Below are 24,612 nucleotides of genomic sequence, written 5' to 3'. Positions count from 1 at the left end.
AGCAGTAAGGATTAAAGGAAGTAAATTCCAGAGAGGGGAGTACTATATGCTGAATATCTGTGTCCCTCCTAAAAGTCGTAGGTTGAAACCTAATTCCCAATGTGATGATATTTGGAGGCAGGGCCTTTGGGAGGTCATCAACCCATACGAACTAGGGGTGGTGGAAGGGGAGGAGGGCGGGGGGTAGGGGTGAATGTGTGACGGGCACTGAGGGGGGCACTTAACGGGATGAGCACTGGGTGTTATTCTGTATGTTGGCAAATTGAACACCAATAAAAAAATAAATTTATTATTAAAAAAAAGTCATAAGGGTTTAACTCCCATGAATGGGATTAGTCCCCTTATACAAGAGACCATAAAGAGCTCCCTCAGCCCCTCCTCTATGTGAGGACACAGCAAGAAGATGGCTGTCTGTGAACAAGGAAGCAGGCCATCACCAGATACCAACCCTACCAAAACCTTGATCTTGGATTTCCAGCCTTCAGAACTGTGAGAATAATCTGTTATTATAAATCACCTGGACTGTGGCATTTGGTAATAGCAGCCTGAATGGACTAAGACAGAAATTAGTACTGACAAGTGCCACTGTAACAAATTATCTCAAAAATATGGAAGCAGCTTTGGAACTGGGTAATCAGTAGGGGATGGAAGAGTTTTGAAGTGCGTACTAGAAAAAGCCTATATTGCCACAAACAGACCATCAAGGACAATTTTGGTGAGACCTCAGAAAGAAAAGAGGAGAGCCATGGAGAAAGCCACAGTCTTCATAATCATGAGCAGGATATGGGTAGAATGTGGATAATAAAGGTCATTCTGATGTGGTCTCAGACGGAAATGGGAATATATTATTGGGCTTGGAGGAAAGGCCATCCTTGTTATAAAGTGGCAAAGAGCCTTGCTGAATCATGTTTGTGTCCTAGTGTTTTGTGAAAGACAGAATTTACCAGCAATGAAATTGGATATTTAGCCAAAGAAATTTCTAAGCAAAGTGTTGAAAGGGCAGCTTGGTCCCTCCTCATTGCTTAGTAAAACTTGAGAAGAGAAATGTGGTTTAAAGACAATCTTTAATCAATAAGGAAGCATAAGTTAAAGATTGGGAAAATCCGGGCACCTGGGTGGCTCAGTGGTTGAGCATCTGCCTTCAGCTAGGGTCATGGTCCCAGGGTCTTGGGATCGAGTCCCTGCAGGGAGCCTGCTTCTCCCTCTGCTTATGTCTCTGCCTGTCTGTGTGTGTGTCTCCCATGAAGAAATAAATAAAATATTTAAAATAAGATTTGGACAATCCTCTGCCTAACCACATTGCAAAAAATGACAACACTAAGAATGTGGCCAAGTGACCATTTGATTCGGAAATGAGTGTGGATTAGCGATCTTAATATAAGCGAAGCACTATTCTTTAAGACAATGGAAGAAAGACCTCAAGGGTGCTTCTGAAATCTTCAGGACTAACCCTCCTATTACAAGCCCAGAGTACATGGGGTTTGGGGGGCTTGACTGCTTCCACCTAGGTTTTATTTTTAAAGATTTTATTTATTTATTCCAGAGAGACAGAGAAAGACAATTATCATATGATCTCACTCGTACAGGGAACTTAAGACACAACACAGAGGATCATAGGGGAGGGGAGGGAACCGATGAAACAAGATAAAATCTCCCCCTGCCTATGTCCCTGTGCTCTCTCTGTGTCTCTCATGAATACATGTATAGAATCTTAAAAAAAAAAGGTTTATTGGGCCCTGACATAGGACACCCCATGGATACTATCAACTACCTTTCTTGATGTCTTTACAACACTAAATTCAAAATCTAATCTTTAGTCATGTGTGTACTGCACATTCTTTTCCAGTACAAGTATGTTTGATGTGCATTTGCTGGACCACAAACCAATTCTCAAGTTATCTGAAATTTAAGTATCGAAATTTAACAGAGTATGCCTCTGACCAGCCGTACCTTGTTCTTGATTTTTTATTTTTGTTCTTGATTTTTGAGGAAAAATTTTCAACATGCTGATAGTAGTTCATGTTGAATAATGACACAATTATTTCTCCCATTTCCTAAATTGTCTTCAGTTGCCTTATACTTCGGTATCTGGATCCCAGGACCTCCTTTCCAACCTGAGAACAAAGCCAAGAAGTTTCGGAGGAGGAGAAGCTAAAATTAAACCCGATGCAGAATGGAAGCTGTTTTATTTCCTATATCTAATAAACATTTAATCACCAAACAGAACATGTGCACCCCAAGCCCATAAAGCAGCAACTACTACAGGAATCAGTACCCTAGCGAGGGGTGCCTAGGATGGGACAGGAACTTGGGTTTGGTGCCCTCTTGCCCACTGCGGCTTAGCAGAAAAAGGAGGCACACGGCGCTGCATGGTCCGAGTCACCAGGGAGAGGTGGTCAAGGCAGGAGGTGACAGGAATTTGGAGCTGGGCAGGGTCATCGGCAGTCAATCCTCTAACAGGGAGGACAAAATAAAATTCAAGTGAGAGGGGAGGAGGTGGATGTCTGCCCCTTCACACTGCAACGGTCCTGGAGCATCACGCCCCTTCCTGAGACTTAAGCCTTCCCTGTTCCCCTGTCTCCATTACAGCTCCTCCTGCACTGCCATTGTCCTGGGCCAGCTGCCACCACCTTCTCCTTGCCCATTCCAGATCCACCTCAGGCAGGATGCTGCCGATCGCATGAGCTCCATCTGAACTGGCCCTCGGAGCTCAGGGTGCGGAGTCAGTGTCTGGGCCACCGCCTGCCTGCTCGCCTTGGGCAGCGCTCACCCATAGCACCCTGGCCGCTCTGCCCCAGCTCGTGGGCCTCGCCTCCTCACCCACTTCTTCTGGGACCTTCCCCCGCCGAGCAAGCTCTCTGGCTCCCACACGTGGGCCTAAGGTGCCCTGTTCTTCTTCAGTTTTGCGGTTGCCCTCCTGCCCCGGGACCTGGTTGTGCCCTGGAAGCATTTCCATCCTGGTGTTTGATCCTAACACGTTGTTTCCTATTTAAGGAGGCAAAACACGGTCGTTGGCTGAGTTGTGCACTTCCAGAAACTTATAAGTAACACCGGGAACATGCCCTCTGGGGTCTCACCACCCAGACAACCCCTGGGAACATCTTGCTGTGTGCTTCCAGGCTTCTTTTGGAAGTATGAAGTTATACACGTGCAGAGTTCCAAGGAGGACAGCAAAACCCGAATCACAGTGTGTTCACACTTCCCGGTGCTTAGACATGTTGCAGTTTTTCCCACTAGGATACACACTCACTATCAAATCATTCATGCCTTACGGGAAGGCATGTTGTTAGAAAGTAAAAATGCCTCATCACCTCAGGGTCCGTGGTAACCACAAGGAAGAGTTTCGTGTGCGTTCTTGCAGGTTTTTCCCCAGGATATAGTGATCTGCATCCGTGACTCTTTTTTACATCAATAGGATCCTACTGATAAAGTAGGCAGGTTAGACCTGAGCTGCAGGCAGGGGCGGTGACAGTAGGGGACACCTTAGAAGCCTGAGGAGACAGTATCCTGATTGTGGCTGAAGGTCTTGGCCTTGGGCCTTCCAAGGGGGCAGGAGGGAAAGGAAGGAGAGGAGATGGAGGAAGGGGGAGTAAAGATGAGGGGGAACGGGGAGGAGGGGGGAGGAGAAAGGGGAAGCAGGGGTGAGGGGGAGGGCTGCTGACAGACCAGGAGCCACTCCTGTAGGCCACGTGCTCTCCTCTTCCACCTCAGCCCCAGGGTCACCAAAGGCTTCATTATCACAGATGTACACTGGGTTTCACCCCCAAGCCAATGGGTAGGAGCCCCTTAGATGATGGGACACTACCCGGGTCGGAGACCCCACCGCCAGCCTGACCCATGACCTCTGCAAACATACGAAGAAAGCCCCCTCAATGCCCGGGTGCAGTCGTTGGCTCCGGGCCTGCCCCCTCTGCCGCCTTGAGACTGTACTGTCCTTAATAAGCTACTTTGTGCTGTCACCTTCCTTCTCGCTGGCTTTCTTTGAGTGCAGGTCCTCCTGTCACTCTTTTGTGGGGGATCTGAGAACTGACATCCCCATTCACACAGTGCAGACCCGCCCACCTGCAGCAATACTGTGCTCCAAATTGGCTGCTTCTGATTCTTTATCGAGGATTCCACGTTCCCGCCATTTGTACAACTTCCTGCTGGGCTCTTTGTCTTCTTGTGTCTTTATTTCTAGGGGATATCTGCATTTTAAAGGCATTAGCTTTAGTCTACCATGTGGGTTACTGATGTTTTCCTGACTTGTTGCTTATCGTTTTATCTTATTTATCATGTTTTCTTCCATAACAGAGCTCAGCACCTTTGTGTCATTAGACATTGGTGGTTTTTGTTGTTTATTCGATTTTTCCTTCTGGATTTTGCATCCTGCTTTGTTTACTACTTGACTCAGGAATGCTTTGCTCACCTGAGTTCCAGATGGATGCTTTTATGGTGTCTCTACCACAAATCATTTGACACTTCCTTGTATGCAGACACTGGTTCATTTTTGTTCACACGTGGCTTCTGGGTTTTGTTTCCTGCATACATTTCTTCATCAGTGTTTTCTCTCTTTATTTTAATGTTTTCATATTTCCTATTTAATTGTGTGCTTTCATTTTTTTCTCCTACGTTAGGTTTGATTCTTTTGGAAATTTATTTTTCTGTAAAAGTCAAGTTGAAGACCAGCTTTCTTTCTCTTCTGACTTGAATAATCCCAATAAATTCACCATTGTTCTTTACATACTCTTTCTCTTTAAAAAGATTATTCTATTTGCTTGAGGGGAGGGAGAAGGAGAGCATCGTCAAGCAGACCCACCACTGAATGCCGAACCCCATGTGGGGCTCGATCTCACATCCCCAAAACCATGACCTGAGCTGAAACCAAGAATCAGATGCTTACTCAACTGAGCCACTCAGGGGCTCCTTAGGGACACTTTCAAGCTTGGTGTCACTCTGGCTCCTAACTCCTAGTTTTACATCTTTTGATCCAGTCACATTTCTGACTTGGTTCCTTAGAGCACTGCTTGTGTCCTGGATGATAAACCCTCCCTTCCCATGAAAACATGGATCCTGCTTTGGATTTTGGACATCAACTTTGCTGCCCCCTTTCGTGGCCTTTCTCCTCCTATCTTTCACTTTACTGCATAGCAGGGGAATGTTCCCTCATCCCCTAACCAGGTAATATGCTATCGTCACAGAAATCTGGATAAATATGTCATCGAGGAATTTACAGTCCCTACAAAACTAGGAGCTCAATAACCTGAAAACTCTATCACTACTAAAACTCAGACTGTGTATAGTTACCCATATCTGTGTGTATGCAATCTTTTGAAACAAAATATGTGTAACAGCATTATTAATAAAGGCTTTTTTATTAAAAAATAACAGAAGTAAAGGACAAACCCAATGCTGTTCCCCAATGCAACAGGCCTCTAATCTACCCACTGATGGCCTAACCTTTTCTCTCTCATCCCCTTCTTGTCCTCAGGTTTCTCCCTGCACCCTTGCCAAGGCAATCCCAGCTGAGCCGATCAAGTCTCTCTGTCTGTCTTCCTTCGTGTCTGTCTCTCTCTCTTCTCCCATACCAATCCCAATTTTCTCTACTGTATCCTTCAGGCCATTTCCTCAGGGAGGCCATTCCAGACCGGTCAATGTGAACTGGATAGAGAAATAAATGTGCAAGAATAAAGTCAGATGTGGGCTTAGACTTTGGTGAAGATGACATTTCAATTCAGTAAGGATATATGCATTATTTGATAAATGATATTTAGACCACTGACTAACCTTGGGTAGGGGAGGAGACAACGTTAGACCAATGGCATTTATCACACCAAAATAAATTCCTGGTGTATTAACATTTTAAAGTACCAAAAGACGTTATGGATGACAAATTTTACACTTTTACAGTGGGTAAGGCTTTTCATTGGACACAAACTGCAGAAATCATAATGGGAAAAAATCTCTCACTGAAGTACATCTCAAAATTTTAAAGACCCTCTGTCTAGAAAAGACGAGAACCAGGATGCAGGGAAGCAATGAGGAAGGAAATGTTTTCAAATGATGACAAGATTTGGTATCTTTAGTATGTAAAAAGTATTCACCAACCAATAAGTAAAACGTGCCTATTTGAATTTAAAAACAGAGATAAATGGTATGAATGGACGGTTCTCAGAAGAGGAGATACCCCTGGCTCAACGTCATAGCACTGGTTGTCAAGCCACGTTAAAGATCAAAAGAAAGTGAAACCATATTGAGGTGTCATTTTAGTGAGCATATGGGCAATGATTTAAAAGACTGAAAATGTCCTGTTTGGGGTAGGTTATGGGCTGAGCTGTATCTCCCTGCCTCCACAAAGTCCTGTGTTGAAATCTTAACCCTTAATGGGCCTGCATCTGGATGGAGATAGGGACTTTAAGGAGGTCATCAGGGTTAAATGGAGTCCTAAGGGTGGGCCCCTACTCTGACAGGACTGGTGTCCTTGTAAGAGGAGGAACAGGCACCAGAGAGCTCGCTTCCTCTCTCTCCACACCCTCAAGCAGGAGGCCTCGCCAGAAAGCAATGGTGCTGCACGGGCAGGGCAAAGAGAAGGTGGAGAAGCAGTAGCCGAACATAAAGTCAGAGGCTACTAAGTTTTATTTTGTGTGGTAACAGACCTCGGGAACCGCCCTTGTCCACGGGGCCTGTGTTGTTCAGTCGGTGACGCGCGACTCCCGCTATCGGTTGAGGACATGATCTCAGAGTTGCGAGGTCCAGCCCGTGGGGGGCTCCGCTTGGCACGTGGGGCCTGCTTAAGAGTCTCTCTCCCCCTCTGCCCCTCCCCGCATGGCTCTCTAGGAAACAGCAAGCAGCCCCTGCCCTCCAACCTCGGGGAACCAATAGGGCCCACAGGGCCCAGGGCCCAGGACGAGCCCTCAGGGCCACAATCCAGTGGCCACTGGCAAAGGACTCAGGGCCCTGGGGAAGGACGCACCACCCAGGAGGGGCACTAGGTCGGGGGGAGCCCCCTTTCCCGGCCTCGGCTTATGGACAAAGTGGGGCCCGACGGGCTGCCTGGTGCACACCAGCAGGGAAAGCTGCTCAAGACAGAGGCCATGCCAATGTGCAGGTGGCCAGGGTCCTCGGCCCCAGTCGGCCTCACGCGAGGGACCGAGCAAGCAGATCAGATGAGATGCGGTCCTCCTGCCCCTATGTGTGTCTGCCCCCTCACGTGGGGCCCGGCCCGTGGACCACGTGTACCTCCTGGCCCCGACCCTGTGGGAGTCTCCAATCCCCTGGCACAACAGCAACTGCTCCCAGCCCCCTTGCTCCCCCACCTGTACCCCGGCCCCTCTGGGAACCAACTCAGTGACGATGGTGCCGGATACCATGGACTCCTTTCCCAGGGGCCCTTGCTGGGGTTGGACATGTGGAGCCAGGGCCTGGGGGCACCTCTGCCTCCAGGGGTGACGGGAAAGGCACCGTGAGGAAGCTGGTGGACATTCGGTCAGGCCCCCCCCATACCAATCTCGTCTGCGTCTCAGGCCTCCTGATGGCTCCAGGGCCTGCTCCCCTCTGGCCACTCTCAGCCCTCAGTGCCCCCAGGCCTGCCCCCTGCTGCCGGGGTGTCAGACCCTCTCTCCCACCGTCTCTGCCGCCCACTGCCGCCCCCTGCCCCCGGCCGGCCCCTCCAGGCGCTTCGTACTCCCCGCCCCTCCTTTCTCTGCAATCGCAGGCTGGCCCCCTGCCCTCCCTGTCCCAGAGCTCCTCAGGTCCCCTCCCCTGGCCCCCAGCCACCCCTCAGACAGGACACAGTGGTGTGGCCGGCTTTTTGGCTCCCCGGCTGTGCATCCAGCCCCGGAGCAGCAGGTGCACTGGGCGTCGCCTGGCGGGAGCACCGGGCCCTGCCGCAGCAGGTGCCCCAGGTTCCAGCAGGACGTGTCCGCCCGGGCCAGCAGCCTGTGCTGCCTGCGTCACCTGTGGCACTGCGATGGCTGCAGCACTCACCTCTCCCTCACCACCTCCACCGGGACAGCTGCATCCTGGGGGCCACCTGTGCCCCCAGGTCCACCTGTGCCTCCGGGGCCACCTGCACCCCTGGGGCTCCCTGTGCCTGCAGGGTCACCTGGGCCTCCGGGGGATGTGTTGTCTGATTGGTGATGACCTGTCTGTCGGGGGATGACCTCTCTGTCAGGGGTATTCTGAATGACGGGGGATGACCTGTCTGACAGAGGATGTGTTGTCTGATGGGGGATTCTCTGCCTGAGGTGGGATGACTTTTCTGACGGGGGATGACCTGGCTCAAGGGGCTTGTACTGATTGACCAGGGATGCGCTGACTGAAGGGGGATGTGGTGTCTGATGGAGGATGTGCTGTCGGACAGGGAATGATCTGCCTGACCGGGGATGACCTGTCTGACTGGGGATGTGCTGTCGGACGGGGAATGTGCTGACTGACTTGGGATGCACTGTCTGTCGGGGAATGCGCTGTGTAATGGGAGAAAACCTGAGTGACAGGGGATGAGCTGTCTCCCGGGGGATGTGGTGTGTGACAGGGGATTCGCTGCCTGTTGAGGGATGACCTGTCTGACCGGGGATGACCTGTCTGATGGGGGATGCACTGTCTGATGCAGGATGTGCTGTCTGAGGGGGATGCGCTGTCTGTCAGTGGATTTGCTGACTGAAGGGGATGTGGTGTGTGACGGGTGATGACCTGTCTGTCGGGGGATGCACTGTGTGAAGGGGGATGTGCTGTCTGACGGGGGATGTAATGTCTGACGGGCATTTGCTGTCTGATGTGGGATGTGCTGACTGACAGGGGATGTGCTCTGAGGGGGGACACGCTGTCTTATGTGGGATGTGCTGACTCACTGGGGATGTGTTGTCCGACGGGGGACGACCTGTGTGACAGGGGATGCGCTGTGTGACAGGGGATATCCTGTCTGAAGGTGGATGTGTTGTCTGACGGGTGATGACCTGTCTGACAGGGGGGTATTCTGACTGAAAGGGGATGACCTCTCTGATGGGACATGCACTGTGTGACGGGGGAATGCGCTGTCGGACGGGAGATGCGCTGTCTAATGGGAGATTCGCTGTCTGTTGGGGATGACCTGTCTGACGGGGGAAGTGCTTTCTGTCCAGGGATGTGCTGTCTGACGACAGATGCACTGTCTATGGGGATGTGGTGTCTGATGGGATGAGCTTCTGATGAGGGATGTGCGCTCTGATGAGGGATGCGCTGTCGAAAGGGGGATGTGCTGTCTGACGGAGGATGTGCTGTGTGACGGGGGATGACCTGTCTGACGGGAGATGTACTGACTGACAGGGGATGCACTGTCTGATGGGGGATGACCTGTCTGAAGGGGAATGTGTTGTCTGACGGGGGATAGGCTGTCTGTCAGGGTATGACCTGTCTGACGGGAGATGCGCTGACTGACGGGATGTGCTGTGTGACGGGGAATGTGTTGTCTGATGGGTGACAGGGGATGTGTGAGGCCTGACGGGGATTTGCTGCCTGACCGGGGATGCGCTGACAGGAGGTGACCTATCTGACGGGGGATGTGCTGTCTGACGCGGATGACCTGTCTGATGGGGGATGTGCTGTCTGACGGGGATGACCCGTCTGACGGGGGATGACCTGTCTGATGGGAATGCGCTGTCTGATGGGGGATGATCTGTTTGAGAGGGGGTGAACTGTCTGACGGGGGATGACATCTCTGACGGGGGATATCCTTTCTGACTGGGGATGACCTCTCTGATGGGGGATGTGCTGTCTGATGGGCTATGCTCTGTCTGACGGAGGATGAGCTGATGGTCAATGAGCTGTCTGACAGGGGATGTGCTGTCTGACGAGCGATGCATTTCTGACGGGATGACCTATCTGATGGGGGATGAACTGTCTGACGGGGGATGTGCTGTCTGAAGGGCTATTATCTGTCTGACGGGGGATGCGCTAACGGTGGATGACCTGTCTGACAAGGGATATCCTTTCTGACTGGGGATGACCTCTCTGTCGGGGGCTGTGCTGACTGACAGGGATGCGCTGATGGATGGGGGATGCAGTGGTTGACGGGTGATGACCTGTCTGACAGGGGATGCGCTGTCTGACAGGTGATGACCTTTCTGACGGCAGATGACCTGTCTCAAAGGGCTGTGTTGAGTGACAGGGGATGCTCTGTGACATGGGATGCGCTGTGTACGGGGGATGTGCTGTGTGACCAGGGATGCGCTGTTTGACGGGGGATGACCTGTCTGAAGGGGATGTGCTGTCTGATGGGGATGTGCTGCCTGACGGGAGATGTGCTGTCTGACAGGGGATGACATCTCTGACGGGGGATGTGCTGACTGACAGGCAATGCGTTGTCTGAGGGGAGACGACTTGTTTGACAGGAGATACGCTGTCTGACCAGGAATGACCTTTCTGATGGGGGATGACATGTCTGATGGGGGATGCGCTGTCTGACGGGGGATGCCATGAAGGTGATGACATGTCTGACGGGGCTGCACTGTGATGGGAGATGTCCTGTCTGACGGGGGACGACCTCCCTGATGGGGGTTGCACATTCCGACGGGGGATGCGCTGTCTGATGGGGGATGATGGGTTGTCTGACAGGGGATGCGCTGTCTCACAGGGGATGACCTGTCTGACGGGGGATCCACTGTCTGATCGGGGATGACCTTTCTGATGGGGGATGACCTGTCTGATGGGGTATGTGCTGACTGACGGTGGATGCGCTGACGGGATGTTCTTTCTGACGGGGTATGCACTGTTTTACGGAGGATTGCCTGTCTGTCGGGGATGTGCTGTTTGAAGGAGGATGGCTTGTCCGACGGGCGATGCGTTTCTGACAGGGGATGACCTGTCTGATGCGGGATGTGCTGTCTGACAGGGGATGCGCTCTCTGACAGTGGATGACCTGTCTTACAGGGGATGACCTGTCTGTCGGAGGATGGCCTGTCTGACGGGGGATGTTTTGTCTGACGGGGGATGCGTTTCTGACAGGGGATGACCTGTCTGTTAAGGGATGTGCTGTCTGACAGGGGATGACCGGTCTTACGGGGGATCATCTTTCTGATGGGGGATGGACTGTCTGACGGGGAATACGCTGTCTGACCAAGCATGACCTTTCCGATGTGGGATGACCTGTGTAATTCAAGACGTACTGACTGACGTAGGATGTGCTGTGTGACGGGGGATGAGCTGTGTGATGGGGAATGCGCTGTCTGTCAGGGGATGATCTGTCTGATGGGGTATGGGCTGTCTGACCGGGGATGACTTGTTTGACGAGGGATGCGCTGTCTGATGGCGGATGACCTGTTTGAGGGGGGTTGGGCTGTGAGGGGGCATTTCCTGTATGATGGGAGATGACCTGTCTGACAGGGGATACGCTGTCTGATTGGGGATGACCTGTCTGATGGGGTATGTGCTGAGTGATGGGGTATGTGCTGACTGATGGGGGATGTTCTTTCTGATGGGGGATGGACTGTCTGACGGGGCATGTGCTGTGTAATGGGGAATGTGCTGTCTGACGGGGGATGATCTGTCTGACAAGGGATGTGCTGTGTGACAGGGGATGATGCGCTGTGTGTCGGGGGATGTCCTGTCTGATGGGGGATGTGCTATCGGACGGGTGATGTGCTATCCACTGAGAGATGTGCTGTGTGAATGGAAATTTCATTTCTGCTGTGGGATGTGTTGACTGAAGGGTGACGTGCTATAGGAGGGGGGTGTCCTGTCTGCTGACGGAGGTGCTGTCTGGCATTGGATGTGATTTCTGTCGGGGGATGTGACGTCTCCTTACTGGACCATTTGCAACCTCAGCGTCCATACCCATAAAATCCCATGATAGTGTTGCCTTCCCGGGAGCAGCTAGAGGGAGCTCGGTGCCGTTTGCACACTTTTCCACAGCAAGGGCCAGTAGAGAGGACATTGGGCAGCTTCGGCAGTGGGGGGCTCATCAGGACCATGGAATAGCCGCCGCTCATCTCTATGTTCCCGTAGGTTCCTTTGGTTCATCCTCTTCCGAGGCTGCTGTTAGGTCATTCCCTTCGGCATCTCACTGGGGCGCATGTTTTTGTCTTGTGGGTAATGATTCTTTCACTTAGCAGATGAAGAGCCTGGGGCTGAGTGTTTTCTTTTTTAAAAAAGATTTTATTTATGAGAGAGAGACAGAGGCAGAGACCCAGGCAGAGGGAGAAGCAGGCCCCACGCAGGGAGCCCAACGCGGGACTCGATCCGATCCCAGGTCTCCAGGATCACGCCCTGGGCCCAAGGCAGCGCTCACCCGCTGGCCCCCCGGGCGCCCTGAGTGCTGTTTTATGCCGTCGCTCCGCATTTCCCGAGCTGCCTATTATATGCCATGTGGTTCCGTAGGAGAAACCATGTGTATGAATAGACATCGCGCAGGCTCCGCCCCTTTTCTTTCTTCTCCTTTTCTCCTTTTCCTCTATCACTTCATCCTCTCCCTGTCATTTACTGGAAGTCTTCGTCGAGGAGGGAAACAACCCGTCGTCCTGTTCTTGCCAGTATTAACCAGCCCGGGGCGTCAAAGCAAGTGGATCGGAATTGCTCAAGTAAGTGTGGTGGGGTAGGGTCGGGATGCACTACGGATTCAAGGGAAGGGTGTCACGAGGCTTCCTTAAACCATCCCGGGGAGCTCGGCTGGTTCCGTCGGAAGAGCACGCGACTCCTGGTCTTGGGCCATAGGTTTGAGCCCTACATTGGGTGTAGAGATCACTTAATTGTAAAATCTTGGGGGGCACCGGGGGGGCTCCGTTGGTTTAGTGTCTGCCTTTGGCTCAGATCATGATGTCAGAGTCCTGGGATCAAGCCCCACAGTGGGTTCCCTGCTCCATGGGGTGCCTGCTTCTCCCCCTCTCCCTCTGCCTACCCCCCCACTCATGTCATGCTCATGCTCTCTCTCTCTCAAGTGAATGGATGGGATCTTTAAAAAGAAATAAAATAGATTCCTGGGGCACCTGGTGGACTCATTTGATTGTGCAGCTGGCTTGGTTTCTGCTCAGGTCATGATCTCATGTGTTATGACATCGAGCCCCATGCCTAGCTTCATGCCCAGGGCGGAGCCCACTTAGGACTCTCTCCCTGTGCCCCCGCTCCTCAAAAAATAAATAAAAATTTGAAATACCCTGATTCTTTTTTAAAAAATGCTCTGTATCTTTAGTATGTATTATCTTGGCAGTAGGAGTGACGTGATGTTTCCATGATCTATTTGATTTGAAGATCAATTTTTACCAGTGAGTTTACATTTTACAGCAGTCAAATTTACTTGTGAGCTTAAAGATGCAGTGGACAAATGGATATTTCGGAAGGCACTACGAAGGACGTGAAAGCCATGACAGTCTGTGCTTCTGGATGACCAGCTACCAGTTAGCATTTAATTGGAGTATATATACAAGAGGGAATGAAAAGCTAGGAAAATACTTGAAATCTTTTCCTAAGCTTCAATGTTCCTCTTTCAACGAAGTATCTTAGGAGAATATGGATGCCTAGACCAGGAACTAGAGGAGTCTGGGATTTTTTTTCTGAAATTGAGTAAATTGTATTTTCTTTTTAAATGACTTCGTGAATTTCCAAGACTCTCGAAATATCTTTGTATCTCTTCCAATTTGCTGTCATTTCACCTGAAATCCAGTTGGAATGCTTTTATTTCAGCTTTATCCCATTACTGGTTTTCTAATCAAATAGTTCATGGTGACCAAACTTAATTTGAGACATGGTTCCTAGGACATTGGGACCTAATGCCGGAAGCTGGAAGTCCACGTTGTGCTCTGTCCCAAAAGAGCATCTATTAGGGCCTCACTCTGGGCTATGTGGAGCCACCTGAGTGTGGTGTGGATGTTGGAGAATTGAGAAGACATCACTGCAGACCCCAACGAACCCTGTTACACCTGAGAGAGAAAAGCTGTGAGAGGGGTGCCTGGCGAGTTCATTCAGAGCATGTGACACTTGATCGTGGGGTTACGAACTTGAGCCCCAGGTTGCTTGTACAGATTACTAAAAAAATAAAATAAAAAAGAAGATCTGTGAAAATATTTATTATTGCCACTACAGAATGCACATCTCTTACTATTGAGATCTTGATCTCTGTCTCAAGTATTTTCTTTCCTTTAATAGTATGTATTTTTGTTTATATCTGTGGTGGTATTAAATTGCAATCCTTAAAATATGTTTATTGGTGACCTATGAACAATGTGATTATTAATAAAATTATCTCGAATTCCCCCATTAAAAAAAGAGTCCTAAGAGAATATTATGAATAGTTGTATGCCAACAAATTAGATAACTAAGATGAAATGGACAAATTCTTGGAAACACAGACTACCAAAATGGATTCAAGAAGGAATAGAAAATCTCAACAGACCTTTCATGAGTAAAGAGATTGAATCGTTGCTGTGATCTGAATGTTTGTGTCCCCCTAAAATTCATATGTCAAAATCCTGACCGCTCCCCCCATAAAGGATGATATTCGGAGGTTGGACATTTGGGAAGTGATTGGGATGGGATCCATGAATGGCATTAGTGCCTCTATAAAAGAGGCTCCAGGGAGCTTGCTTGCCCCTTCCATCATGCCCCTTCCATACCACGAGAAGTCTGCCGCCAGGAACAGAGGTCTCGCTTGACCATGCTCATACTGTGGTCTCAGATTTCTAGCTTCCAGAACAAATGAGAAACTAATTTCTGTGGTTTATAAGCCACTCATCTGTGGCATTTAGTTAAAGCAGCTCAGATAGACCACGGAAATCAGTGATCAAAAACATCCTGAAAGACCAGTCTTGGACTAGATGGCTTCATTTAAAGAATTAACACCAATCCTTCCTAAACTCATTCCAATTATAGAAGAGGAGGAAATACTTCCTAATCCACTCTAGGAAGCCTGTCTTTACCTTATTCCATGAGCATCACCTTGATACCAGAGCAAGACAAAGACATCACAAGAAAACTAGACCAATATCCCTTATGAGTGTGGATCCAAAAAATTCTTGACAGAAAAAGCATTTCACAAAATCCAACACCCTTTCATGATAGAGCACTCAGAAATCTGGGAATAGAAGGTAACTTTCTCAACATGTTAAAGAGCATTTATGAAAAACCTATGACTAACATTGTACTCAACGACTTTCTCCCTAAGATCAGGAATAAGGTAAGGATGCGCACTTTTACCACTTCTATTCAACATTGTACTGGAAGTTATAGCCACAGCAATGAGACCCTAAATAAATAAATAAATAATTTGGCATATATATACATATATATATGGCATATATATAAAACTTGAAATTTTTGTCATTATGGGATTAAGGACATGAATGGGGCAAGCCTATTGGGCCACCCAAATGTGTTCTGATCCTGGCTGGGGTTTGGCGCCATCCAGTGGCAGGTGTTGCTCTGGAATAAAGATCCAGGCTGCCATGGCGGGGACTTCAGGGACAGCGGCAGTAATCTGGAATCTCCCAGATAGTTGGGACTTTTAATGACTTGATCTGGGGATATTGGGTGTGGAGAATACGGGGCAGACCCTCCCTCCATCTGGCTTCCTGATGGAAGGAATATGTGCCTCGACTCCTGGCTTTCCCCTCCCTTCCATGAGCTCGTGTCCAAAGCAAAAAACCTCAGTCCGCCTCTGTTGGAGACTGGAGGCTGGACAGAGGACGAAGGGCAGTGACCAGTTGGGTTACGTCTGACTTTCAGCTGCTTCAGGTCTAATTGTGTGATCAGGTTGTGTTTCCTGTTTATACTCCTGTGCTATCAGTTTCTGGAGTGTTGTGCAGCAGTGAAAATAATGAACTAGAGATACACACACCAGCTCGGCTGTTTCTTTCTTAGCCTTGTATTGTGAAAATATAACACACAGCCAGGTGCACAAACATAAACGTACAACTTAATACATTATTATAACACCAGTGTAACCCTCACCCAAGGCAAGAAAGAAAACATTGCCGGAACTCCAGAAAGCTCCTTGTACCTTGTCGCAATCATGACTCTACTTCCTTTCTAAAGGTAACCACCATCCTGACTTTTTAAAAGATTTTATTTATTTATTTATTTGAGAGAGAGAGAGAGAGAGAGACGGAGTGAGAGAGAAAGAGAGGAGAGACACAGGCAGAGGGAGAAGCAGGCTCCACGAAGGGAGCCCGACGCAGGACTCGATCCTGACACTTCATGATCACGCCCTGAGCCAATGGCAGGAACTAAACCTTTGAGCCACCCAGAAATTCCCCATCCTGACTTTTATGTTACTGTTTTTTTTTAGTTTTGCTACTGTTTTAATCATGTATTATTGTGTAATAATTCTTCATTTTTGTCTTTTTCTCCTCTTTCTTCTTTTGCCTTAACAAAAAACACTGAAGTATAATTGTATAAAACTGTACATATTTAACGTATGCAACCCATTGAGTTTGAGGACAAGTATACTTGTGAAACCGTCACCATAATCTCTGCCGTAAAGTTTCCTCCTGCAGTCATCATCATCGTCATCATCATCATCATTATTATCGTGTGTGTTGACAACATAAGATCTACCCTCTGAGCAAATTTTAGGTGTATAATACAGTACTGTTAGCTATACTCTCTAGGACTTATCAAAAAATTTTATTTAAAAAGATATTTTATTTATTTATTAATGAGAGGCACAGAGAGGCAGAGACACAGGCAAAGGGAGAAGCAGGCTCCCTGCAGGGAGCCCGATGAGGGACTCAATCCCAGGACCCTGGGATCTGAACCACTGAGCCACCCAGGTGTCCCTACTTTCTAGAATATATCTTACATAACTCAAACTCTGTATCCTTTAACCATCATCTCCCCATTTCCCCCTCCCACCAGGCCCTGGCAACCACTGTTCTACTCTCTGCTTCTATGAGTAGGACTATTTCAGATCAACATATGAGGTCAGATAGTAATTGTCTTTCTGTATGTGGCTTATTTTACATAGCATAATGTCCTCCAGGCCCCCCGGGCTGTTGCACATGGCAAAATTTCCATCTTTTTTAGGCCCAGTAATATTCCACTGTATGCATATACCGTACATTCATTCTTTATTTTTTAAAAGATCTTAGTTATTCATTTGAGAGAGAAAGAGAGAGAAAGAACAAGCAGGGGGATGGGCAGAAGGAGGAGCATACTCCCCACTGAGTAGGAGGCCCAATGTGGGACCTGATCCCAGGTCCCCAGGACCACGACCTGAGCTGAAGGCAGACACTCAACCAACTGAGCCACCCAGGAACCCCTATACCATATTTTCTTTACCCATTCATCTGTTGATGGACATTTAGGTTCTTTCTGTGTCTTGGCTGTTGTGAATAATGCTGCAGTGAACAGGGGAGTACAGATATCTCTTTGGGATCCTGATTTCATTTCTTTTGGATAAATAACTAGAAGTGGGATCCTAGATCATATAGTGGTTCTACGTTTAATATTTTGAGGAGTCTCATATTTTTCCCCATCTTGGCTGTACCAATTTACATTCTTACCAAATAATAGCCAACCTCAAGGTGTGAGTTGATATCTCATTATGATTTTATTTGCATTTCCCTGATGATTAGTGATATTGAGCACGTTTTCATGTACCTATTTGCCATTTGTATGTCTTCCTTGTAGAAAAGTCTATTCAGATCCTTTGCCAATTTTAAAATTGGTTTATTTATTTGTTAGTTATTGAGTTGTATGAGTTCCTTACATATTCTGGATATTAACCCTTTATCAGATGTATGGTTTGCAAATGTTTTCTCCCATTCTGTAGGTTGCCTTTTCATTTTGGCGATTCTTTCCTTTGCTGTGCAGAAGTGTTTGTTTTAGATAGATCTAATCCCGCTTGACCATTTCTGCTTTTGTTCCCTGTGCCACATTAAAAAAATTGATGCCAAGACCAATGTCAGGGAGCATTCCCATGTTTCCTTCTCATAGTTTTATGGTTTCAGATTTCCATATCACCAACTTTGGTGTTGGCTTGGATGTTCTCCTGCAAGAAGTGGCTGCTGGAGACATGCTAGAGGCCAAAGCTCTGAGTGATCCTGTGGCACATGGGGCCCTTGCTGGAACCAGGTGGCCCAAGGATGACTGCATGCGCAGGAATTTGGAAGCCATTGCCTTTGCCAGGCAGGGAGGGAGTGGCCAAACAGACAACCCACCATTAGAAATGACAAATACCCACCATTAGCTTTGACGTGGATGGACCTGGAGGGTATTATGCTGAGTGAAATAAGTCAATCAGAAAAGGACAAACATTATATGGTCTCATTCATTTGGGGAATATAAAAATTATTGAAAGGGAAAAAAAGGGAATAAAGGGAAAGGAGAGAAAATGAGTGAATATATCAGTGAGGGTGACAAAACAGGAGAGACACCTAACTCTGGGAAATGAACAAGGGGTACTGGAAGGGGAGGTGGGCGGGGGGTTGGGGTGACTGGGTGACGGGCACTGAGGGGGCACTTGGTGGGATGAGCACTGGGTGTTATGCTATATGTTGGCAAATTGAACTACAATAAAAAAAACAAAAACAAAAACAAAACAAAACAAAACAAAAAACAGGGAACCCAGAGGGCAGCCTTGGAGAAGCTCCGGGAACTTTGTTGCTTCTGCTTCTGCCTCTGACACTCTCCACACGCAGGGACTCTCGATTGCTATAGCTTTGTAATGTTATTTGAAATCAGGAAGTGCGATCCCTCTAGTTTTGTTCCTCTTGATCAAGATTGCTTTAGCCATCTGGGGTCTTTTTTGTAGTTCCATGTAAATTTTAGGAGTGTTTTTTCTAATTCTGTGAAAAATACCATTGGAATTTTGATAAAGATTGCTTTAATCTGTAGATTGCTTTGGGTAGTCCAGACATTTTAGCAATATTAATTTTTCCAATCCATGAACGTGGGTTATCTTTCCATTTATTTGTGTTGTCTTTAATTTCTTTCATTAATGTTTTATAGTTTTCACTGTACAGATCTTTCACCTTCTTAAATTTAATTCTAAGTATTTTATCATTTTGATGTGATTGTAAGTGGGATTATTTATTTAATGTATGTTTTGGATAATATGCTGTTAGCGTATAGAAACACAACAGATTTTGTAGTGTTGATTTTGTATCCTGCAACATCACTGAATGCATTTATTGGTTCTAACAGTTTTGGGGATAATTAGGGTGGTCTTTAGGGATAATTTTACTGGTTTCTAATATGATTTGGATGCCTTTTATTTCTTTTTCTTGCTTACTTGCTCTGGACTTTCAGTAATATGTTGAATAGAAATGGAAGAGATGGAGAGTGCCTTGCTGGCTCAGTTAAGCATCTGACTTTGGCCCAGGTCATGATCTCAGGATCCTGGGATTGAGCCCCACATAGGGCTTCACACTCAGTGGGGAGTCTGCTTCTCCCTTTTCCTCTCCCTCTGCCTTACCCCTGCTTGTGCATGCTCACTCTCTATCTCTCAAATAAATAAGTAAACTCTTTAAAAAATAGTTAAGAGTCGGAATCTTTGTCTTTTTGTTTTGTTTTCTTTTGTTTCTGATCTTATTGGTTCCTAGTTTCATACCATTGTGGTTGGAAAAGATATTAATATAATTTCAAACTTCTTAAATTTGTTAAGACTTGTTTTGTATCCAACACGATCGATTCTAGAGAATGTTCCACGTGTGCTTGAGAAGAATGTATATTTTGCTTCTGTTGGATAGAATGTTCTGTGTATGTCTGCTAGGTCCATTTGGTCTGAAGTGTGGTTCAAGGCCAATGTTTCCTTATTGACTTTATATCTAGATGATTATCCATTGTTTAAAGTGGAGTATTGAAGGGTGCCTGGGTATCTCAGTTGGTCAAGCATCCAACCCCTGATTTTGGCTCAGGTCATGGTCTCAGGGTGGTGAGATTGGACCTGAGTCAGGCTACATGCTGGGAGCCTTCTTACTCCACTTACACTTACACTTCTCTCTCTCCCTTTGCCTGTGTCCCTGCCCCCCATGCTCTCTCTCTCTAAAAAAGTTTCTAAGTGGTGTATTGAAAGCCCTTTTGTATTATGATTTCCTTCCTTCTTTATTTCTTCACGTGGATTTATTTTGTTTTATACTAAAATTTTTCCCTTAGTATTTCTTATTAAGTCCACTAGGAACAAATTCTCTCACGCTTTATCTGAGAATGTCTTAAATTTTTTTCAACCTGAAAATAAATATATTCACAACATATAGAGTTACATTCCCCTTTACCACCCCTCACAGACCTGGCAGTGCCTCAGAAACTCTAAAATGTCACAATGTGGAAATATCTGCAACGTGAACACAGTGTGCTCTAAAAAGAAAGAAATTCTTTGACCAAAGTGTCCTCCAGATCTCCATGTGGATGGGCTTATTTTCCTTGAACATCCTTTTTCATTCTTCTTAACTCTAGTCCCAAAGGTCTTTAAAATACACCCATGTTTGAGGAGACTATCAAGCAAATACATGCAAGAATGTCTTTATTTTAATTTTATTTTCAAGTCTAGTTTTTGTGGAAACAATTACTGGTTGACAGTTTTTTTTTTCTTTCAACACTTTGAAAATGTCATCAGTTGTCTTCTGGCTTTCCATTGAGTCTGAGGAGTTGTCAGCCATTAAGAGAAATGTTGTTCCCTTGTACACGATTAATTGCTTTTCTCTTGCTGCTTTCAAGATTGTTTTGTCTATAGCTTTTAACAGTTTGACTATGGTGTGTCTAGATATGGATCCCTTTCTGTTTGTCCTATTCGGAGTTTGCCGAGCTTCCTGGTTCTGTAGATCAACATTTTTCATCAAATATGGGAAGATTTCAGCCATTTTTATTTCAGTACTTTTTTCTGCCTCTCTGTTTAACTCCTTTCTTTCTGGGAGTCTCATTACATTTATGTTATGACACTTGATGGCATCCACCGGTATATGCAGCTATGATAATTTTTATTCAATGTATTTTTCTTTATATTATTTGAATTTGGTACTTTCTGTTGGTTTATCTTTGAGTTTGCTGATTTTTTCCTCTTTCATCTCATATCTGCTGTTGAGCCCATCTGGTGGAGTTTTCATGTCAATTTTTATTTTTAAACTCCAGAATTCCCATTTGGTTATTTTATGTATTTCTACTTCTCCATTGAGACTTTGTATTTGATGAATTGTCATATTTCCCTTTAATTATTTGAACATAGTTTCCTATAATTCTTTGAAGATATTCATAGTGGGTGATTTGAAGTCTTTGACTATGAAATTGAGTATCTAGGCCCTCTCAAAGTCAGATTCTCTTGACTGCTTTTACCCATGGGCCAAACTTTCCATTTTCTTTGTGTCAGGTTGTCAGGTGGCTCCTAAACTGCAGCACTGTGGCTCTAGGTTTTGGCTTCCACATTTCCATAGATTCAGCTGGTCATAAAACAATGAGCACAAATGGATTCAGAAATTTTGTTACTTACACCAAAAGTAAGATCAGTGTAGTGTCAGATCATGTCTCTGGTCTCACAGGATGACACCAAACCAGAGGGATCAGATGACAGTTGACGCAGGCAGTGGAGCCCTTTGCCATTGTGGAGTCACCTTTAAAATTACAGCCAAGTGGGTTCACCGAATTGTATAGAATTCTGAAGCTGTAAGCTGAGGGGAGACAAGGTGAAAGTTCTATGCTCAGCTCTAACTGGGGAGATAGATGAAAATGGCCTTGTTGAAGTGTCCCATAAGATATGGATGGGAAAATGCCTCACAGAAGCTCCATCCCAGCCTTCCCCCCAACCTTGCTCCAGGAGAGTCACAGGGTGTTCTGCAAAGACACATGTCAGACTGTAATCAGTTCTTGGCTGTGTACCCTATGTGGACATGTGCGAGATCATCAGGGTGCCACACAGAACCACCGTTCCCCTACACCTTACATGTTTGTTGTTGTTGTTGTTGTTGAAAATGGACATTTTAGATAATGGGTAATGTAGCAACTCTGGCTTCTGAGTTTTTCTGAGTGTTTGGTTTTTGTTTTGTTTTGCTCTGTTTTAGTGACTTTCCTAGGCTTGAACTGTGGAATCTGTCATTCCTACAATCTGTCTTCTCCTGAAGTACAGCTGCTGTTTTTACTCTTCAGATTTAAAAAATTCTCATGTTTAAGTACTTATTTTGACACAGAGAGCGAGAGCGTGAGCACAAGCAGTGGGAGTGACAAGCAGAAGGAGAGGTAGAAGTAGGCTCCCCACTGAGTGTGCAGAGCAACATGGGGCTCGATCCCAGGACCCCGGGATCACGACCTGAGCTGAAGGCAGTAGCTTCACTGACTGAGCCACCCAGGTGCCCCTTATTTTTATTTTTTTAACCTGACTTCCTAGTGTTGCATAGCTCAGTGGTAAGCCAGTGATTTTGGTAGAGATTGTGCTGAAACTTCTTGAGCCCAAAATACTTTTGCTACTTACAGGTTGATCTGTGAGAGGGTTGGGAGTGTAGTGTCTAAATGTGGTGTCCCTTCCGATTGGATGGGGGCTCCCAAACGTGGGGTGATAATCAGACAGAAGCTGGTGCCGGGGATGGTGAAAAGAATTCACCTGAAGCAGAACACAGGAAATAGGAGTTTATTGTATATACTGCAAGGGAGCCGTGGGCAGGACAGCAAAGGAGACGCTGCCTGCAACACGGCAGTGGGTAGTGCTTGTTTTTAAGGGGGGAAGGTCAGGAGGTATTGTGACATGGAATTGTTCCTTTTTCGGTAACTCTGCTTGGTTGTGAGTACCCCACTGGATAGTTAGGTTCATGGGTTTATCTTGGATGGGTCAACTGTTGGGCCTGTCTGTTCAGTTAGGTGGTTACTGTGGACTTTAATGAATTAATTTACTACTATTATTTTCTTCCAAGATTTTTTTTAAGACTTTATTTATGTATTCATGAGAGATGCAGAGAGAGAGGCAGAGACACAGGCAGAGGGAGAAGCAGGCTCCTTACAGGGAGCCTGACGCAGGGCTTAATCCCAGAACCCCAGGATTACAACCTGAGTTGAAGGTAGACGCTCAACCGCTGAGCCACCCAGGTGCCCCTCTTCCAAGTTTTTATTTAAATTCAAGATAGTTGCTGTATATTATACCATTGGTTTTAGGAGTAGAATTTAGTGATTCATTACTTACATATAACACCCACCCAGTGTTCATCACAAGTGCCCTCCTTAAGGCCCATCACCCATTTAGCCCAACCCCCCCACACCTCCTCTCCAGCAACCCTTAGTTTGTTCTCTATAGTTAAGAATCTCTTTTGTTTTGCTCTTTCTACATTCCATTGTTCAAGCCTGTTTTCCTAAAAGTGGCCTCTACAGGGAGTGCATTCCAAGTTTACACAGCTTTCACAACCATTTTTTTAAAGTAGGCCCCATGCCTAATATGGAGCCCAGTGAGGGGCTTGAACTCATGACCCTGAGATCAAGCCATGAGCTGAGATCAAGAGTAGGACGCTTCACCGACTGAGCCACTCAGGTGCCCCTTAGATACCTTTCAAATCTCCCATAGCTTTCACTTTCTGCTGGGCTCCCTTGGATCTCCCCGGCTCATGTATGTAATTTCCTAGTGAACTAAGGATGAGTGAAATCTTATTTTGACCTTTTAGGACTGTTAAATATCTGGGTGGCTCACTGCTCATCTAACCCATGATCACAAAGTTATTCAAACTTTGGGATTTCCCATTTGTTTCCTATCAAATTCTCCACTTTCATCCAATAAAACCTTGACTTTTGCTCCCTTCCCCCAATTAAGGCCACCTCCTGTGACAGGACAACTGCCTAATTAAAGGGATGGGAGATTGAGAGTGGCCCTGGGCAAGAAGGCTGCAGACTCCTGCTACTCTTAACTGAAGTTGTAATACTTCGTTGTCTCCCTTTGGTTGCTTTTCAGAACCCTGCAATAGTTCTGGCAATATTTTTGATAATATTGTCTAGTTTCGTACTTGATTTTTTGTGGACAGGATTTGTCACCCTCCTCATACTGGGAATTCCACATACATCACCTTTATTTTTAAAGGATATTTTCACTGAGTCTATAGAGTTCTAGGTTGGAAATGAGTTTCTTTTAGCACTTTGTATGATTTTCTTGTTTTCTGGCTTCTGCTGTTTCTGTGCAGAATTCAGCTGTTGATTTTAGTGTTCTTTCCCCTTCTTTTTTCATCTGGCTCCTATTAAGATTTTCTGTTTGTCTTTGTATTTTATTTTTATTTTTAAAAATATTTTATTTATTTATTCATGAAACACACAGGTCGAGAGAGAGGCAGAGACACAGGCAGAGCGAGAGGCAGGCTCCATGTTGGGAGCCTGATGTGGGATTCGATCCTGGCTCTCCAGGATCACACCCTGGGCTGATGGTGGCACTAAACCGCTGAGCCACCTGGGCTGCCCTCTTTTTAAAAATTTAAATTCAATTAATTAACATGATGTATTATTAGTTTCAGAGGTTGAAGAATCTGAATTCTACTATTGATGCTGTTCCATTATCTTTCTCATCTTCTGTAACTCCATTTACATGTATATTAGACCTCTTAACCATGTCCTACGGGCCTTTTTGACTGTTCAGTTTTTCCAAAATCAAAACTTTATGTTTTAGTTTAGATAATTTCTTTTGGTCCGTCATCTATTGACTTTATAAAATATTTATTTATTTTAGAGAGAGAGTGTGAACAAGGGGAAGGACAGAGGGAGAGGGACAGAGAGAATCCT

This window comes from Canis aureus, chromosome X (assembly GCF_053574225.1).
Source record: "Canis aureus isolate CA01 chromosome X, VMU_Caureus_v.1.0, whole genome shotgun sequence".
Taxonomy (NCBI): Eukaryota; Metazoa; Chordata; class Mammalia; order Carnivora; family Canidae; genus Canis; species Canis aureus.
Note: the sequence above shows the minus strand (reverse complement) of the source record.